Genomic DNA, 21,568 nt, shown 5'->3' with positions numbered 1-21,568 from the left:
ATCAATCCATCTCTCATTTGGTCTTCCTCTTTTTCTACTTCAGTTTCATCATTTTAGCTTCTAATGATAGTTCTGCATTCTCACAAATAGGCCCAGCTTCAGCAGCCAACATTCGGGTAAATGTCAGGGCACAAGCAACCCACTCTCAATGCCTCTCCTGGCGCTCTTTTGATTTTGTTAAACTTATAAGTGGTGGTGTTGACAATGAGGACATTGAACTTGTCAAGGATTATCAATACATTGGCACAATCATTAACCAAAATGGAGACAATAGTCAAGAAATCAGAAGAAGGCTAGGACTGGGCAGGGCAGCTGTGAGAGAACAAGAAAAGATCCTCAAATGTAAAGATGCATCACTGAACACTAAAGTCAGGATCATTCAGACCATGGTATTCCCAATCTCTATGTATGAATGTGAAAATTGGACAGTGAAAAAAGCTGATAAGAGAAAAATCAACGCATCTGAAATGTGGTGTTGGAGAAGAGCTTTGCACATACCATGGACTGCAAAAAAGACAAATAATAGGGTGTTAGAACAAATTAAACCAGAACTATCACTAGAAGCTAACATGATGAAACTGAGGTTATCATACTTTGGACACATCATGAGAAGACATGATTCATTAGAAAATATAATAATGCTTGGAAAAACAAAAGGAAGTAGAAAAAGAGGAAGGCCAAACAAGAGACGGATTGATTCCATAAAGGAAGCCACAGACCTGAACTTACAAGATCTGAACAGGGTGGTTCATGACAGATGCTCTTGGAGGTCACTGATTCATAGGGTCGCCATAACTCGTAGTCGACTTGGAGGCACATAACAACAACAATAAGTGGTGGTGGTGGTGAGCTCTGGCAACTTGAACTTCCACAACACCATCTTGATTTTGCCTCCAATAACCAATAATTTGGGTTATTCTGGAGAATTGGGGAGGGGTGGCATAGAGGAGGAAGAGATGGCTGACACCACAAAAATGCTTTAGAAAAATCCAACTTCGAGGGCACTAGGACCAAAAAAAGTAGAAGGTTCCCCAAACCCCACTGCAATTAAGCCAAAACCTGTGTAACTACGTTGCATGTTTGTTTATTTAACAAAATTTAATGTATTACATTAGCTTTGCTCACTCATAAGGACCAAGGCTAAGTGGTAGGCCTTTTGTTTCATAAATATAGCAAAGACAAATACTATTGACTGTGTTTTTGCCTATTTAGTTGTCAGTTATGGCTTCTAATTCCTTCCTAAAGATAGCTAACTGATTTACATAAAAGCAAAGTACAATTAGCCAAGACAGAATTTCAGTATAGGCCTCTATATTTACCAACACAGAATTGTTTCTAAGTGCCCATTCAGAATGTGTATGCATTCATAAAAAGCTATACTTTGCCTAAAAAATCCAGAACTGGCCACCAACTTGTTTTTTTAAAAAAACCCTTTCTCCTTTTTTTTTTATTAATCAGAGTTTGCACACGGACAGTCATAATTCACAGGTGTGATGTAAAACCTCTGAAATATGAGACATTGCTGTCATTACTCTTGTGAATTACAACTTTTTTCATATGGACTTGTGATCAATTATAAGGGCAATCCATGTAATATATAGAATATATATAATAGTGTGCCACAGTCTAATGTAATTTATTTCCATCAGTGAGGTAATATCACCCAGCACACCAGAGGCCAAACCTGAAAGTTCATTCTGAAGGTTATTGCTTCACAAAGGTCTGCTTTGTACCACAGTTAAGCTTTCCCTTCTTGTTTAAGTGTCAAAGACAGGTGCTTTAATTTTCACAGTCTACCTCATTACAGCACGATTTAAGAAAATCCAACCACCAAGTGGGTAAGATCAAAGCTATATGCATGCACAGGGAAGAGCATCAAACACCAACAATATTTCACAACATTTTAAAGAAACACCATCACCATGCCATCTGCAACCCCATTTCAATCTAAATGTGGGTAAGTTATGTAGCTTGCTTTCTATTATTCTAGCCTTAATAAGGACCATTTTTCAACTGGGGTGTATAAAACTAATCTGTGCCCACATCCAAAATGCATGCTAGATGTGTGTGGCCATGTCCCCCCACTTCCCTCATGAACATATTTTGCTGCTGCATAATGCATATGGAAGTCATCAGCCAGCCTTCATTTATTTATTTATTTATTAAATTTCTATACCGCTCCATAGCCGAAGCTCTCTGGGCGGTGCACAACAGTCAAACATAAAAATACAATGGTCACATATAAACAAATTTAAAACTTTTTAAAAAACTTTAAAATTATAAAATACCCAGAAGAATCAAGACAGTTTTCAACACATACTAAAATGCTAAAATGCCTGGGAAAAGAGGAAAGTTTTAACCTGGCGCCGAAACAATAGTAATGTTGGCGCCAGGCGTACCTCATCAGGGAGATTGTTCCATAATTAGTTTCTTTAAGGCAGAACCAAGACGGACTCATAAGTAGTAAAACAATTTGGCTCAGTTTGCACATCACAGTAGACGGTAGTTAATGACTCACTGTGAAGACAGAGATTGCTTCTGCTTCGCTCCTCCCCTCTAGCCAGCTAGAGCAAGAAATCACAATCCCTGACTTAGTGTTATGTCTGAACTGGGGGTCATGGTTTGAGTGATTGGTATGCCAAGAAGAAACCTTGATCCTCAAGTTGGATGTAACACTAAGCCAGAGATAGTGGTTTGTTGCTCCCACTAGCACAAGGAACACTTCTTGTCTGCAGTGGCTCCCTGTTAGCCAACAAGCCAGCTTTAAGGTTTGCTAGTTACATATAAAACCCTAAACAACTTTAGACAAGGTCACTGAAAGACTGGTTTCCCTTTCCATTGCCCGGTAAGGGCTTTAAGATCAATACATGGAATCCAGTTAGTTTTGCCATTGCCAGAGTCTAATGCAGGGTTGGGGAACCTTTGAACTTCTCAGTGTTGCTGGATTATAACTCCCATTATCTCTAACCATAGGCTATGTGGTGTGGGGTTGATAGGACCTGGAGTCTAACAACAACTGGAGGGCCAAAGGTTCCCCAATCCTGTTCTAACGTTGATCGCCTTGTGGTGACACGCATGCACTCCCTGCCGAAATACTAGAGGCCCCATCTGTACTAGCATCCCACTGGCCTTTGTTTTAATTTTTGTTTTAATGAAATTGTTTTATTGCATATTTTACCTGTGAATGTTTATATTTTAATGCTACTGCATGAAGTCCTGACAAGAGCAGGACTAGAGTTCTTCCACAGCACCCTCTTCAACTGGCTATATCTCACTTGCATGCAATATTTAGTGGCATTGCATAAGTCACAATTTCCACTGCTGCAGCTTAAGTCTGTGCATGAGACTTGCAATGCTTATCTACCTTTATTTCTCACAGCTATTTTTTCTACAGTAACGAAGTCCCAGGTGATGGATGATTACTATCACCTTGAGACCTTTGGGAAGAGGGTACCTACCCCTTCTCTGTGGGTGTATGACTCTGTAAAAACTCATAACTTTGATCCAAGGTATCACAGAAATCAACTCTGTTTATGGACATACATCAGGCATTCTTGGTAGAGTTTTAATATATCAAACCTCTTTCACACAGTGTTCTGTGAAAGCCATAGTTCAAGCATGTCTACAGTCAACACTTGGCTTCCCTGTCATGGTGCAGGCTTACTTCAAGGTATGCAAACATCTGTATGACAGGATTGTTAACCAAGTCAGTGTGAAGGAAGGCAGCATAGTCTGGAGGAACGTTTTTAGAGAGAGGTCCAAGTTATCCCAGTGTCACAATGTTGCCCTTTAATTTTGGAGAACTAAGAGCAGTCTGACACATTTTGTCTCTATTCTAACATCACCAACGTGAAGAATTCACCCCACAGCTGCTGCTAAACGTTTAAATGTCTTGGGAGATTTTAACAAATTATTACAAAGGAAACAATATGTTTAGAAGCAAAGAGTACAAGTAGAGGAGAGGAGTGGGGGAAGTTGCCATGTGCTGCTTATCTACAGCCGAGTATACATCTGATGTGAATGTTGTAGATGTGGCTACACCTTTTGCCCTCTAGTATTGAAAGCCACCAATCTGCAAAATGATTAGATTGGCTTAGGGTACAGCGACAAATCAAATGTAGAAGAAGAATTCCACTGAAAAAAGTAGTTCTCTCTCATCCCTCATTCTTTCATATGATTATTTGCCCATGTCCCTTGGCATCATTTTGTTGTAGGTTTCCTCACCCTTGCTAGCAACTTCCCATTATGTGGAAGGGGCCTGGGGAAACACATGTGCCATCACTACATTAGCAACACAAGGGAGTGGGGGAATCATGTGGAGAGCCTGCTTACATGCTTTCAATCTGCTACTGAAGCCTGCTACCATTTCTTGCAGTTCTATGCAGGTATTTACGGCACAATTAAGATGCTTACACTTGTGAATAAATTACTCAGAACACAAATATCTGAAAGACTGCCTCCTTCCCTACAGGCCCTCTTCAGTGTTAAGATCAGCAGAGGGAGCCTTCTTGGAAGTTCTACCACCCTAAGAAGTTGGGGTGGTGGTGGCCTGGGACAGGGCATTCTCTGTGGCAGCCCCTATTCCCTGTCAACAGAAGTGTGTCTGGCACCTTCATTGTACAGTTTTCACCAAATGCTAGGACACACTCTTTACTCTGGCTCTCGGCACTTGAGATGTATGTTTTCAGGACCCACCCTATTCTTGTGACTGTAATTTTTTAATTGCTTTTAATGCTGAATGTAACCCTCTCCGGGGTTTGCTGGTGAAGAGCAGACAGCAATAGCAATAGCAAGAAGAGGAAGAGGAAGAAGACACAATGGACAACTAGGGACAGTTCAATCTGTTGTGTAAGAGGAAAGCTAGAGAGGTGGTTCTAAACTTCCTTCCTTCCACAAAGAAGCCGATTAGAATGGCAGATTTCTGCCACCTCCAATGTGTGCACATATTAATAATTAGATCTTATTGCATAATTGGTTTTCTTGAATGAATTTTCATGTTATTTTTTAAATATTGTTTTGATTTATCTATTGTATGTATTGTATTTCTACTTCATATTTCTACTGCTGGGAGGAGGGGCGGGATACAAATTAATTAAATAAATAATTTTTGGGGGGTAAAATATTAATATTGTTCACCACTTTGGGGGCCTTTGGCCCAAAAGCAGTATATAAATAAACTATACCATGTCATACCAAAGTGATCCTACATGTTATATAAGGAGGAAATCCACAAGCAGATGCGATTTTCAGTGGCATGCCCATGTCACATACAGATTTTCCCCCAATCTCATTTTCTAAAGGGATAATATGTCTCCCTCTCTTTTTTGCATTTTGGTTTGTTTAACCTTTTAATTACTCTGATATTTTCAGAATTATAAAACTAAGAGTGTCACATGGTAACTTTTCCTTGGAAAAAAAAGACAATGAATTTATTACAATTTTAGCAGATGTTTACAATCCACATTGTAGGTTATTGCAAACTGTGTTAGCCATACTAATAGGAGTAAGAAATAAGCTTTGCTTACACATCCAGCTTTGGAGGTATTTAATTCAAACAAGATTTTTTTAAAAAAAAATGCTTTCTATGTAGCTTTGTTATATTTCAAAATCAGAATTCCCTGTTCTCTTGCACTTGTCTTAATTAAATAAAACTAAATATACACACAGTTCCAAAGTCCTTGATCATTTACAAATTCTCTGAATAAAGCATGATTTTTCAAAAGTGAGATTTAGCCAGCCATGCTCCTTTAAGAAAAGGCAAGATGTGTATAAATTATTAAAGACAATATCACTCAGCTTTCCATCTTTGCAGCTCCCTTTATTCAGCAATGCAAGCTGTCAGATACAACAGTAATGCTGATGAAAGAAAAAGCCGGTGGTTTCTGACAGCAGTGGTGAACTCTGACCCTTGAGGACCATAAAGCAGCCAACTTGGGCTCATTTTACATGAATGGAGCAGAGTGATTTACGTAGACTAGTTTAAGTTTCAAGAGACAGATAACATCTTATGAAAAGCCATAGAAATTATGGGAAGAGCCTTCTAAGCACAATTTTTTTTAAAAAAAAAATAGCAAAGCTTTACAGTATAGGAGAGTTTCAAGGATGCGTAACTGGATGTTAATGTGTGCAGATAATTTACTGCTTTCTTGTAGAGCTTGAAACTTGGCTCACCTTTTCGAGACTGTAAGACATGCTTTGGGGAGCTGAATAATTTGCTTAACTCACTAACAGGCAATGGCTTGATATGCAGATACTACTCAACCCATTTTATCTATTGAGTAAAACTACACGTTATATGCAGCAAAGGCTGCTGACAATGCATCCTGAGTCAACGTTGCACATTTTCCCACCCAACATATTACTTAACACAAATGACACAAAACTAAAAAATTCCCATGCCATCATTGCTCCACAGTGGTATTATTTGAAACGCCTACTTTCTTGATGCCATTTGGAAATACATACAGGAGTGAGCACTAAGTCTCATTTGTAGTGATGGTCAATTCCTCCCTACTTTTTCCAGGGTGAGTTTTCTCTGATTCTGTTTAGGTCACAGAATCAGTCCATATGCAGAAAAAAGACGCATGGTGCCTGCTTACCACACACCTTCATATAGGGAGGTCAAATATGGCAAGTGTGAAGTTCTCTCATGCAGTTCCAGTGATTTTTACATGCAAATGCAAAAGCAAAAAACAAAGAAAGAGGTTGCAGAGTTAAGAATCACCGGGACCCGTACAAAGAGCCATTTCGAATGGAGCTGTGCTTCAAACAGGCATTATGCCACTGATTGTGTATGGCAACCGTCCTACTTTCCCGCCGCTTCCCTCCACCTTGCTCTCCGCTGCAGCGGTTCCAATAGCACTGGTGTGGTGGGTGGCAGCGACAGAGCAGGACGGTAGCTGAGGAGCTGCCCCTGCTGTCACGGCTGTTCTGCCATGGCTTGCCTGGGATGCCTGGCCACCACTGCCAGCCTCACCCACCACCATGGCCCCATGGCATTTAGAAGGCTATCATCATGCTGTAGTTTTCAGTGCCACAGCATGAAGACAGCCTAAGGAAAAATGTTATAAGAAAGCCATATTTAGGAAAGGAAATTCTTCCTGTTGTGAACACCCTTTTAAGCTTCTTTAGCAGCCTAAATACTTTACATTTAACGAACACCCTAAGTTTGGTGGATCTTGCATCACAAAATCCCAGCCCTACGGACATTTACTTCCAAATGAGTCTCACTGACCTCAGTGAAACTTAACTTTGTAAGAGGGAATCTCCCAGGTGATTTACAATTTCTACAAGTGATATGAAACTGGAAAAGCAGAAGTAAAATATTTTGGTTTTAGTTTGCATTAAGCTTCTGTACTCTGTTTGTCCCTGGCAACATACAGCACTGTTGGATGTATAAAAGTTTTAGAAAGTGTCCACAACAGGCATAGGAAGAATAAAGTCGTTTTTAAGCCAAGCATGTAGCAGAGGCATGGATTTTCATAGCAGCTTCTATTTTTGCATTCTAGACTTGGTTCACCCTTCAATATGGTGCAAAATTACCTCAACTCTGCCAGCCAGAAGGGATATACAGATGCTTTATTAGCAAGGAACCTCAGAAACTAGCAACAAGCCCAAATCAATACTCAGTCTCACACTAAATCCTCCCTTCAACTATATCCCTGAACACTGGAAATTGATATTTTTCAGCATTAGATGCATTCAAAAATGATTCATTTGTACTATATTTACATTCCTTAACTTATAGTGACAATGCACTTTCCCAAGTCTACCAAATTTCTTTGCAGAGTAAGAGGTACTGGGATGAAAGGAATAGAGTGATGGTAGTTATTGAGGTGGATGACTTAAAATGGAAAAAATGGCTGCAGTGAGCAACCATTTCAAGATACATTTATTTATCTCCCAGCCCTCCACATGTTCTGTGTGGCGCTAACAGGTCAGAATACAAAGTGCTGTGAGCCAGATTTTCAAATTAAATTTCTGCTCATTGACAGAGCCACAGTCTCTTTGAAGAATGCTTGAAAGTCTCTTTCATATCACTGACAGAAATGATTGTAAATCAGCTGAACTCTAGTAAGTGGCAAAATTAATTTCACAGGACATCCAAAAGAAGTCTGCTCTTCTTCCTCCTGTTTGCATACAGTAAACTACAGAGCTTGGGTAAATTAATGGAAGTAATTATGCTGCCATATGCTCAAAAATTAAGGTAGTTTGATATTTTGGGAAAGGGCCATAGCTCAGTGGTAGAGCATCCACAATGTATGCAGAGGGTCCCAGGTTCCATCCCCAGCATCTCCAAGTAGGACTGGGAAAGACTCCTGAGTGGAAAACCTGGAGAGCTGCTGCCAGCCAGTGTAGATAATACTAAGGAGGATGGACCAATCATCTGACGCAATATAAGGCTGCTTCCTACAGTTCTATGCTTGGTCCTATTTTTTAATTTGTGTTCATATCGCCTATGGGTGAAAAGAAACCATTAAAAAAACCCATTTCAGACAAGGTACATCATTTGGAAGGAAGTCAGGGGGAATTAGGAGTGCTTATGTTTCCGCAGAACTGTGGAATGGATGTTACAGAAATGAAGTAACCATGAGTGTATCAGACATAATAAAGAAGTGGCAAAAGGGATGCATCCCAAGTATGATCCATTCCACTCCCTCCCTTTTCTTCTAAGAAATTAAAAGTGAAAAAGGTTTGGATTAGTTTCATCACATGGCTGGTTGGCCATTTAACCGAACAGGAAGGAAAGCAAATGATTAGGTGCTCTGACAAACATGGAGAACAGACGTCACCCAGATAATTACTGGTGTGGCAGAGAGGTAAGAGAGACACAATTAAATGCTTAAAGTGATCCCGTTGCTTATTCTGCATGAGCCCCAAAGTGCCAAACTGATGGGTCAAGGAAGAAAGAGTGCACTGTGCTCCCTTTACAGCTGTAGAATATTCTGCCATTTCATTCCAGATAGGACCATATTGCTTTTTACTTGAAGGCAGTTCTATCTGTCAACAAGAAGTTGTGATATAGTACCATATTCTCTCTTTTTGACAATGTCAATGACACTTGACCTTCACTCCTATTATGTGGTCAGCTGTGCTGACCAAGAGGAGGCTAAACCTATTCTCACAGACATGGACTGCAGTATTAACCCATACGGCTCCATCCACATAGCTGGGTTAATATTTACATTTCGAAATATAAAGGGCATGTAGATGTTTCCTATTATTTAAATTTTCAAAAATCAACATGCATTTTTAAAAAGAGAACAGAAGCAGTGTATAAAGAGATGTACTGTTACTTCTTTTAACAAAAAATAACTAGTTATATTTTCTTCTAAGTGTCTTTCTTGGATTCAACGGCTTGACAGATTTTGTTGAACCAATTATTGTTGGAATGTTTCATTCAAGGCAAAACAATTTCTTCATATATCCTGTTGAAGGGCATGTTTTGTTTTTAAGTATTCTTGCATTATCTTGGGTTAAAATGAATATAACCCAGTTTGGCTATCCTTGGCTCCTGATACTTGCTTGTGGACTTTCCACAGACATCTGGTTGGCCATTGTGAGAACAGGATGTTGGACTAGAAGGACAATTGGCCTGATCCAGCAGGTTCTTCTTATGTTCTTATTCTTTCCCCCTTCATAAAACCTTTAGTAAATTATGATGTAATGCTTTCCCTTACCATGCTATCTGTCACACCATTAACAAACAGAGCAAACGTAAGGGCTTGCTAATACAGAAGTTGTTGGCAGAATGGAAGATCTTAAATCTTTTAATCCACTTCCACACGTGGTGTTTTTAATTGTTGAGTGTTACATACTTGTCCAAACACAATGCAAAATACTGTGAAACGTACTTGTGCTTCAATTTGGGGGGCGGGGGGATTCAGTTTTTATTTTGACAGGATTGTAGCCACTGTGCAAGCACTGTTGGAATAGTCCCTCATTGGTAAAATCCTGATCCTATGAGCATCAATAGCAATGTAGCAATATGCCTGAACAGAACCTAAGTTTAACTGTTTATGAGAGAAGAATTCAGTTAAATAGCAGAAATAAACAGCTGTCCGAAAGATAGGCAGCTTATGGCAAAGGTATTATATAGATCAGAAAATGCTATAGATTTATTACTTTATAAATTTGATTTATAAATTTATATACTACCTAACCCAATTCAAGATGGCTCATAGCAACAAAAGCATAAACGATTAAAAGCCATCACTCCCCCAAAGCATAAAATGAAAATAAAAATGGCAAAAAATAATTGTACAGCAGTAAGTTTAATGAGGAGACATTACTCAGAGGTTGCAAAATGCAAGAGATCTTCCAAAGCCCAAATGGATTTACTGCCCCTTGCTGTTTTTGTAGCATAAATGCTCTAGCTGCTAGCTAACTCCTACCTCCCTCCAGTCACCACCAAAATAACATTTATAGCTCTTGATACAGGTTTCACTCTTTGTATGCCTACCAGATTTTTCATATTGTAATTTATATAGGCTTCTAGTCATTAGAAATAAATATAGTTTTCTGTTAAACCTGTACACAAATTATATACAGCTCAATCAAGTCTAAGAATTCTAGAGTAAGCTTGCACAATCTATAAGCTGCAACTTATTAGTTGCTGTGCCAGTACATTCAAGAGTCTTTTAGTTATTTAAATTGTGCAGATACTAAGCACTCATCCATTTTAGTTTACACAATATCTGTTAGCTTAACAAGAACAAATCAGTTCAAGAAAGAAATATGGTATATTTAATATATTCCTCTGTAGTTATTGCTACATAGTCATTTCATCTCAAAACCCACCTTTACTGTGAACCCCAAGACTCATTCCTAACTGAAATCATGAAGCTTTATATGTGGAACTGCATTTGCTCACATTCAACACTTCCTACCCTTTATGAACATTTACACTGTAAGCATCTCAGGACAGAGACATCTATTTCTAACTTCTTCTCACCAGCCAACTACCTTAGATATTGAGGGCACTATACTAATTAATTCATTTTGCAGTGCGCAGTGCCAAAGAATTCTCTCTGAACTCTGCCATTAAGACATGGAAGAACACCAACTTGACTCAAGTCCTCCACTAGTACCATTAAGATAATTTTAAATCAGGAATGGCTAACCTTTGGCATTCCAAACGTTGCTGGACTCCAACTCCCGTCATCTCCTGCAGCTGCAGCACCAGGGGGACTGAAGAAGACCTACCTTGGGAGTGACTATCTGAGCATCTGAGTGCTTGCTGCTTGCTCCCCTGGGTTGCTGTCTTTTGAGACAGCTGAAGACCTTGTAAGTGCTACAAGGACTAGGGTCCCCTGCCTGACCCTTACTTCAGAGAGAGGCTGCAGTTAATCTTGCAGCCTCTTGCATCAGCTCCTGGCTGCGTCAGGAGGCATAAAAGCCCAGCTGCCTTTGGAGCCCCTTAAGGAGTCCTGAGGGCGAGGGTGCTACCCTCTTCTATTTCCTGCTTTCTTTTTTCTAAACAATCTGTAGGAGATTGGTAGTGGGGAGGGCATATGGTTCATGTGTAGTTCCTGCAAAGGGTGAGAGCCTGTGCAGTGAACTGAACGATAGCAGAAAGTTGCCAGATGCCTTCAGAGTGAGAATCTGTAACTGTAAGAAGGCTGGCCCTCCCCGAGTGTGAGACGGAGGGGGAGTAGATGTACCCTGTGTGAAAAATATTGAGTGGGTCTTACTGTCCCTAGTTCTCACAGAGGCCTACTTGGATAAGTGGCTCAGGTGGGCTCTTGTTGGGCCCATATCAGGTGTTTAGGAGGAGTCTTAATAAGGAGGAACATGGGTGATACCACCCCAATTTCAGGGATCATGGGTAGAGGAAGGTATAGCCATGCGGATGTGGTGAATTACCATAGAAGATGAGAGCGGGGCTATCTACGCCTTGTTCTTTGCTGCCACTCCTCTCATGGATGAGACATTTGGTCTTACCGTGAAATCGGTCTTCTCTGTGCATGTCAAAGATGATATCAGGTGGGTAACTAGCTCCACCTAGTGGTTGAAGGCAAAAGAGTACTGCTGACGTTTTACTGTAGGTCCGTTCCTAGTCTGCGCCTGCTCCGTCCGCAGTTTTTTAATAACAAGCCCACATGAAGAAAACGAAATAACACCACAAAAAAGACAAGACAACAGTACTCATCCACTCTCTGCTCAAGGTCTAACAGCGCTTGGAAAGGCAGCCCAGCCGTCATAGGGAGCGGCCCTGATATCATCTTTGACATGCACAGAGAAGACCAATTTCACGGTAAGACCAAATGTCTCTTCTCCTGTGCATGGAAAGATGATATCAGGTGGGACATACCAAAGCTGACCCATGTAGGGTGGGAATAGTGCTGGGCTATGGCTACTAGTGATCTGAGAGGACATGCTGTAGTACTCTCCTTCCAAAGGCTGCCTCGGCTGAAGCATAGGAGTCTATTTTATAATGTTTAATGAAGGTATTGGGAGAGGCCCATGTGGCCGCCCTACATATCTCCCCCAGAGAGGCATTATGGGAAAAGGCCGCTGATGCGGCCGCCGCCCTAGTTGAATGAGCTACTAACCCAGCGGGACGGGATAATCTTAGAGAGGCATATGCCAAGGATATGCATGCCTTGATCCACCTGGCTAGCGTAGATGTGGTGACTTTATTCCCCATGGATTTTGGGTGAAAGGAGACAAACAAATTATCTGTCTTCCGAAATGATTTAGTCTTGGAAATATAAACTTTAAGGGCTCTTCTCACATCAAGAGAGTGCCAGGCTTTTTCTAAAGGATGGACAGGATTTGGACAGAAGGACGGTAATACCAGCTCCTTCTGGCAATGGAAGGCAGACAACACTTTGGGACGAAAGGAAGGGACAGTACGCAGGACTACTCTATCCTTATGGAATACACAAAAATTTTTATGGACAGACAGGGCATTCAGTTCAGACACTCTACGGGCCGAAGTAATGGCTACGAGAAACAAGACCTTAAAGGAAAGAAGACTGAGAGAAACTTGACTCAGGGGTTCGAATGGAGGTTTTTGAAGGGCTGACAAAACCTTATGCAGATCCCAAGTTGGGTAGCGATGCACCGTAGGAGGTGCTGTTATCGTTGCTCCCCTGAGGAAATGCTTGACGAAAGGGTGAGATCCGATCGGCTTATCCAGGGATCTGGAGAGGATTGCCGATAAGGCTGAAACTTGGCGCCTCAGGGTGTTTGGTCTGAGACCCAAAGATACGCCGTCTTGCAGGAAGGACAAGATATCGTTTACTCCCGCCTTTCGAGGAAGAACCCCTTGTTTCTGCGACCAGGATGAGAAGGCCTTCCAAGTGCTTTCATAAATTCTGAGTGTGGATAGGCGTCTAGAAGCCATCATGGTTTCTAATACTTGCGGAGAGATGCCTCTTTTCAAGAGTCTCTTCCGTTCAAGTTCCAGACATGAAGTGCCCACCACTCTGGGTCTGGGTGCTGGAGCTGTCCCTGAGAGAGCAGGTCCGTTCATGCTGGAATCTTCCATGGTGGTTCCACCGACAGGTCGAGAAGGTCTGGAAACCAAGGTCTCCTTGGCCACCATGGAGCCACCAATAGAAGTGCTGCCCTTTCGGAATGAAGTTTTTTTGAGTACCCTGGAAATCACTGGAATTGGAGGGAATGCATATAGTCTGCCCGGAGGCCACTGGGAAGTCAAGGCATTTATCCCTTCCGCGCCTGGTGACACGTATCGGGAGAAGAACCTCTGCACCTGCCGGTTGACACTGGTGGCAAAGAGGTCTACTTGAATGTGGCCAAAACGTTCCACTATTTGATGAAAGGACTGTGGGTGAAGTCTCCATTCTCCTTGAATCAGCTTCTCCCGACTGAGCCAGTCCGCTTGGCTGTTGTCCTCCCCCTTGAGATATTCTGCTGCTATCGAGACGATATTGGTCTCCGCCCACTGGAAGAGGAGAAAGGCCTCCTTCTGAAGAATGAGGGAGCGTGTGCCTCCCTGACGGTTTAAATACGATTTGGCCGACACGTTGTCTGTTCTGACAAGCACCGCCCCTAACCGTCTGGTGTTCGCAAAGTGCCTGAGGGCCAGACGAACTGCCCGTAGTTCGAGTAGGTTGATCGGCAGTGCGGATTCCTGAGCCGACCACATGCCTTGAATCATCTGCCCATCGCAGATGGCTCCCCATCCGGATAAGCTGGCATCGGATGTTATCAGGGTGTGCAGTGGATCCTGGAAAGGGACGCCTCGCGTCAGGTTGGGCTCTTGGGTCCACCAGAACAGCGACTGACGAACCTGTGGTGACAGAGCGACCATGCGGTGGTCCCTGGACGCTATGTCGTTCTGGAATGGCAGCAGTGCCCACTGAAGAGTGCGGGAATGATGACGCGCCCATGGCGTCGTTTGGAACGTGGATACCATCAAACTGAGAAGTGCTGCCAACTCCATCAGGTCTGTAGAGGGGGAGGATAGGACATCCAATGCCACTTTGCAGATTTTGCTGATCCTGTCTGGAGATAGCATAATGAGGCCATTTTGACAGTCTATAGTCGCTCCCAAATGTGTGATGCGTCTGGATGGAAAGAGATGACTCTTGGCTTCGTTGATCAGGAAACCGTGATCCTTTCGATAGGTCAGGGTGACATGGAGGTCCTTCCATGCCTTGTGTAGCGATGGTGAGCGGATCAGAAAATCGTCCAGATAAGGAAAAATATGAATCCCCTGTGTCCTGAGGTGTGCCACCAGGGTAACCACTATCTTGGTGAATGTCCTGGGAGCAGATGACAGGCCAAAGGGCATAGCCCTGAATTGATAATGGTCTTGTCCCACCGCAAAGCGCAGATACCTTCTGTGAGGGGGAAAGATTGGTATGTGCAGGTAGGCTTCCTTCAGGTCGATGGATGAGAGGAAGTCCCCTAGCCTCAGCGCTTCTTTGATGGAAAGTAAGGTGTCCATACGAAATTTGCGGTACTTTATGAAGCAATTTAGATTCTTGAGGTCTAATACTGGCCTGGATGAACCGTCTTTTTTGTCGACAGTGAAAAACAGAGAGTCATTTCCCAGGAACCTCTCCCCTGGAGGTACTGCCTCGATAGCTGCCATGCGTAGGAGATGGGAAACTGATCTCAAAACTTTGCTCCTTTTGTGTGGATTTGCTGACAGAGGGGATGGAAGGAATCTCGCCGGGGGGGTGGAGGAAAACTCCAGGCGAAGGCCGTATCAAAGAGTGCGGAAGACCCACCGATCGGAGGATAGGTCCTCCCATCGGTGAGCAAAGTGTTGGAGACGGCCTCCCACCGGCGAGGTGGAGGCGTCAGAACTGATTTCTGTTTCCACGTGCCTGGGATGCAAGGCCAGATCGACCTGGGAGATGTTGCTGGGACTTAAGTTGGTTGCGCTGTCTGTTCCAGAAGGGACGGCTGGAGCAGGCGTCCTTCTGCCTTCCAAAGCGACGTGAGCCCCGAAAGGACTGCGACAAGTGATATGGATGGAATGAACAGTGAAAGGTCCTTCCATCCTCCCTTTTTCTGGTGGATGGCATGGACTTTTTCTTTTCCTTGGTTTCTAATATGTTCGCGAGGGCAGTGTCCCCAAATAATTTGCCACCCACGTAGGGTTCCAAGGCAAGATTCGAACGAGCTGCAGGGTCTGCATCCCAATGTCGAAGCCAAAGGGTCCTTCGCGTGAAGATCCCTGCAGTGAGAGACCTAGCTGCAAACTGCATGGCATCCATTGACGCATCTGCCATGAAGGTAACTGCCCGAGAGACCTTCAGCAGAGATTTGCGTATCCGGGCTGCATCCTGCTGTGGGCCATCTAGCAGGTCTTCCAACCAGAGTAGGGAGGCTCGAGCAAACACAGAAGAGGCTGCTGCTGCCCTGATTGATAGCGCACTAGCTTCGTGCACTCTTCTAAGTCCCTGGTCCATCTTGCGCTCAGTAGGATCCTTAAGGTGAGCGTCTGAGTCTTTAGGATTCAATGATGGGTTCAATAGATTGACTATAGGCACGTCTATGAGCGGGACTTTCAGCTGATCCATGATCGGTTGTTCCAGTGTATAATATTTGTTGGCTACAGAAACTGATTTTTTGAATTGCAAGGGAATGTCAAATTCTGATTTGAGCACCTTGGGGAGAAGAGAAGGAAGCTTCAATACTCTAGACCTAGGCTTTGGATCTGGACATACTGCTGAGACTCTCGAGGAGGGTGGAGTAGGAGGATCCTCTGTAGAGGCGAGGGTAAGAGCCTCCATCGCTTTGCATAGCAGAGGAAGGAAATGAGCCTCTTGAAATATTCTAGTAGATAAAATCTCCTTAGATTCTGATTCCCCACTCCATTCCTCTTCATCCAACACAATCAAGTCATTTTCTGTGTCTAGAAGCTCCTGTTCTGGGAGCTGAAGGTGTCTGCCCTGCGATGCAGCATAGGGGTCTGGGGGTGTGCGGCCCGGGGAAGGGTGTGTGTTGTCCCTCGGGTGCCTTGAGGGTTGTGAGCCTGATGCAGTTTGAGAAGACAAATCTCTAGTCAGATCCATTAAAAGGGCATCCTTAAGCTGCTCTTTTAATTGCTGAATTGAATGTGCTGAAAGCTGTAGCTGAATAGGGCGAGCTTGAGTGTGAGATGGATAAAGCCTGTGCCCACCAGCATCATGAATTTGTTGGACAGGGATTGGCTCCTCTAAAAACCCTGTGAAGGCTTCGGGAGAGGAGGTGTCAGAAAAAATAGTGTCTAAGGAAGGGTGAGACTGGCCACCTTCCTCATCAGATAGGGGTTCCAGGTCCCTCTGGTCCCTTGAATGGTGGGAGGAATATTGACCTTCTCTACAGGTTCCCTTATGTGGAACAGGAATCCTGCCTTCTGCAGTCACCCTGCCCGCCACAACCTGAGCCTCAGCCACCTTGTGCCTGACGGTAGAGGGGCGGGCCACCTCTGTTTCGGAATGATCCGCCGAAGAATGAGCCTGCTCTGATCCCAGGATGGGAATGAGTTCTGGCACTGCGCCTGTTGCTGGCGTGCGGGGAAGCACTTTCGACCCCTTTGAGACGTGCTTTGTTTTGTGTGTGGCTTTCCCCAAAGCGGGCACACACTGCAGGACTTACGGGGTTAATGAAAATGTGAATGGAAGGCTCCCGCTGGTAGGACTGACAACGCTGTCTAATAAGCTGCTGGGCAAAGCAGGAAGATTAGAAGCGGTTGCCGCCGACCTGCTATGGCGTCTGCGCATCTGCCCCCCCCCCGCTATGGAGCAGGGAAAACGAAAGCCGCTTGAAAAGGGAGTGCGAAAATCCTAGGCGTGGGCCTGAGTTCCGAGCTCCGGTGAAAATCGCCTCTAAGGCTAATGCTGCCGACGCTATGAGTTGATGACTCGAAGGAACGGTAGCGAATTCGGCCGGGAAGGGAGCCTGAAGAGGCCAACGGCCCCAGGAGCCGTGGGGAGGGGCTGGATGCTCCTCGCCACCGAGAAAGATCAGGAGGAAAGACCCAAGGAGCTGCTTTTTTTTTTTTTTAACTTTAAACTTTAAACAGTAGGGGAAGACAAAACATATACTGAGGGCAAGAAACAGCAATAACCAACAGGTAAGACTTAAAAGACAAACAATACAAGCCTGAACCCACGGAGACAGAGAGGAATCAACCAGATTCGGTGAAGGCAAAAGAGAAAAACTGCGGACAGAGCAGGTGCAGACTAGGAACGGACCTACAGTAAAACGTCAGCAGTACACTTTTGCCTTCAACCACTAGGTGGAGCTAGTTACCCACCTGATATCATCTTTGATGCACAGGAGAAGGGTTCCTCGTTGCTCATCTGCTGTGCCCACGGGCACACAATAAGACCACTCTCATCTATGATTTGATTGTGGATGAAGGTGCCATTTTGGTATGCATTATCGAGACCTGAGTAGGTGAACTGAGAGGAGTTGATCTGGCCCAGCGTTGCCCACCTGGATACTCAGTGCAACACCAGCACAGGCTGCAGGGACAGAGGAGAGGAGCTGCTGTGGTCTACAGAACTTCCATCTCTGCCACCAGGAAACCACTCTGACTTGGAGCTGGGTGTGAGGGCCTGTGTCTGGTGTCAGGCCAAGGAGACAGTAAACTAGGGTTGCTGCTGGTGTACTGTCCACTTTGCTGCCCAGCAGCTTCTCTGACTGAGCTGGAGGAGGCCATCTCGGCTGTGGTGTTGGAGGAACCCAGAACGATAGTGCTGGGTGATTTCAATGTCCATGCTGAGGCTGCCTCTAGTGTTTCAGTTTGGGACTTCACATCTTCCATGATGACCATGGGGCTGTCTCAAGTTGTCATCGGCCCAACGCATAGGGCAGGGCACACCCTCGACTTGGTTTTTACTCCAGATGGAGAAAGGGGTGGTCTGGAGAAAGGGGATGGATGTCACCCCATTGTCATGGTCAGACCACTTCCTGGTGAAGTTTAGACTTATGGCTCCGATCCTTCCCTGCAGGGCTGGTGGACAGATTAAGATGGTCTGTCCCCAGAGACTAATAGAATCCACTGGATTCCTGAATGCCTAGGGGAGTTCCCAGTAGATAGAGCAGGTGACCCTGTTGAAGCCCTTGTAATGCTGTGGAACAGCGAGGCACATAGGGCTCTTGACATGGTTGCCCCCCGAGCGCCCTCTCCAGCATTGTGGACCCTGGTTTGCACCTTGGTACCCCAGTGAGCTAAAGGCAATGGAACAGGCTGGATGACAGCTGCAGCGCAAGTGGCGAAAGACACGCTGTGAGGCTGATTGGGCACAAGTAAAACATCATAACCATGCCTACTGTGTGGCGGTGAGGGTGGCAAAGAAGGCCTACTTCCCTGCCATCATCGCATCCTCAAGTAGCCATCCAGTGGAGCTTTTCCATATTGTCATGCTCCGTTGTCATCAACTCCAGAAAATGGAGTTTTAGACCCTTCAGAGGCCCACTATGAATTTTTTGCAAGGCACTTTGAGGGTAAAGTTGCTCGCCCCCATAGCAGTCTTGATGCCCTATCCACATCTACTGTAGTCCCCAATGAGGTGTCGAGTGCAACGTCTGCTGCAACTTCTTGGGAACAGTTTCAGTTGATTCGACCTGTTGATGACGTAGACAAGGTGCTTGCGATGATGCAGCCAGCAACGTGTCCTCTCTACCCTTGCCCTTCTTGGCTTATTAAAGCTTACCAAGGGGGTTTGACCGAGTGGATCCAGGGTGTGGTCAACGCATCATTGCAGGAGAGAGTGGTTCCAGCCGCCCTGAAAGAGGTGGCGATTCGACCGCTTGTGAAAAAGCCCACCCTGGACCCACTGGTGTGCGACAATTACCGACTGGTCACAAATACCTCCTCCTTAGGGAAGGTGATTGAGAGGGTTCTGGCACTGCAATTGCAAGTACTCTTGGATGAAACAGATTATCTTGACCCATTCCAGTCTGGGTTTAGGCCTGGTTATGGGACTGAATCGCCCTTGGTCACTCTGATGGATGACCTTTATCGAGAGAAGGACAGGGGGAGTGTGACCCTGTTACTCTTACTTGATCTCTCAGAGGCTTTTGATACTATTGACCATGGTATCCTTCTGGGCCGACATGGTGAGATGGGTATTGGAGGCACTGTTTTACAGTGGTTTCAAACCTATCTCCAAGGTCATTTTCAGAGAATAGCATTGGGTGATTGTCTTTCGGCTCCCTGGCAGTTATGTTGTGGGGTGCCATAGGGTACCATCTTGTCCCCCATGCTGTTTAACTTCTATATGAAGCCCTTGGGAGCAGTCATCAGGAGATTTGGGGCGAGGTATCAGCAGTACACTGACGATAACCAGCTCTATTTCTCCATAACATCTGAATCGGTAGAGGCTGTGCAAGCCCTGCACCGCTGCCTGGACTCGGGGGTGAGCTGGATGAGGGCCAAGTTCACATAAGTGGTCAGTTGCCTGCTTTGGATGGTGTCGTACTCCCCCTGAAAGAGCAGGTCCGTAGTCTGGAGGTGCTCCTGGATCCATCTTTGTCACTAGAGGCCCAGGTGACCTCAGTGGCTAGGAATGCCTTTTACCAGCTTTGGCTAGTGAGACAGCTGCAGCTCTTTCTTGACTGGGATAGCCTGACCACTGTTGTCCACACACTGGTAACCTCCAGGCTGGATTACTGCAATGTGCTCTATGTCGGGCTGCCCTTGACGTTGTTCTGGAAGCTGCAGCTGGTGCAAAATATGGTGGCAATGAGACTGCTCACTGGGGCAGCATATCACCAATATGTTACCCCGCTGCTGAAAGAACTGCACTGGCTGCTCATTTGCTACTGGGCCAAGTTCAAGGTTCTGGTTTTGGTGTACAAAGCCCTACACAGCTTGGGACCAGGATACCTGAAGGACCGTCTTATCCCTTATATACCCAGTCGATCACTGTGCTCTGCAGGTGAGGGCCTCCTGCAGATACAATCTTATTGGGAGGTCCATTCTGTAAAATTTAGGAAACGGACCTTAAGCGTGGCAGCACCTACCCTATGGAATTCCCTACCCTTAAATATTAGACAGGCACTATCTCTGTTATCTTTTCGGCACCTATTGAAGACCTTCCTCTTTCAGCAAGCCTTTTAAGTTGAGACCTTATCCCAGTCTGTGTTGGAATTGCTCTTTACTATGTTTTTAAACCTTTTTTTTTAAAAAAAACAGTATGTTTTTTAAAAAATGTACAGATGTTTTGCTTTAATGTATTTTAAAGTCTGTTTTTATGATGTTTTCAAGTGTTCTTACTGCTTTTGTTTGCCGCCCTGGACTCCTGCTGGAGGAAGGGCAGGATATAAATCAAATAATCAAATAATAAATAATAAATACATAAAATCTCCAACTACTGCCCTTGCAGGCTGGGAATGATGGCAGTTGAAATTCAACAACTGGAGGGCCACAGGATATGCATCCCTGTTTTAAATCTATACATCTGCCAAAAAGCCACAAACTGCTTGAGGACATGTTCAGCGAAAGCTATGTGGAAATAAAAGACTAGAAACAGGAACTGCACAAGTATCCATCATCTCCTGAATGACACCAATTGAATTTCACCAATAGGCAAAAAAAACCTTGTGGTTTAAGAACGTATCTATAGCCCACAGATATTTCTATCACTTTAAAAAGCAGGGAAATTGGGCAGCTATAGTAAATGCACCAAGATATCAGGAGAGCTGACCTCCTCTCTGAGATATTGTACTGCCCTACAAATATGTCAAAATGTAAACACCATTTGGGTTGGTCTTTCACAGTCCAATTGACTTCCTGTGGAGCTTGGAAGAATTTGGTAACATGTGCCTCTGAGCATATGGTAAGTGGTGGCAACACCTGCCATCTCCAAAGAGGGAGAATTACATTTTTGTATGTTTGTTGGTGTTCTTCTTACTTTGCTTCTTTCTTGTTACTACTGTTTCTACAGAGAACCAAACCTAGAAAATTATATTTCTCTCATTATTCAGCCCAGAAATCTGTGTCAAATTTATTTTTATTAATTTCAAAGCCTTTTTATTGGTCAATGTCATATGATGGTGAAGACAGCCTTTTGTGTTTCAAACTGGAGGTTATGTTCTATTTCTATTTTGGGTGCATTAACAGTTGAATCTGAAACTGCAGTTTGATGTA

At 44.2% G+C, this 21,568-nt stretch overlaps 1 protein-coding gene across 3 annotated transcripts in view; it reads right to left on the bottom strand.

Moving 5' to 3' along the window:
* Window positions 1–21,568, bottom strand: part of WDR7 (WD repeat domain 7) — a 323,076-nt gene that overhangs the window by 164,706 nt on the left and 136,802 nt on the right. The window lies entirely within an intron of this gene.

This window comes from Rhineura floridana, chromosome 1 (genome assembly GCF_030035675.1).
Source record: "Rhineura floridana isolate rRhiFlo1 chromosome 1, rRhiFlo1.hap2, whole genome shotgun sequence".
In the NCBI taxonomy this organism is placed as follows: Eukaryota; Metazoa; Chordata; class Lepidosauria; order Squamata; family Rhineuridae; genus Rhineura; species Rhineura floridana.
The sequence above is the reverse complement of the archived record's forward strand: the minus strand, read 5'-3'. Positions and strand labels throughout refer to the sequence as shown.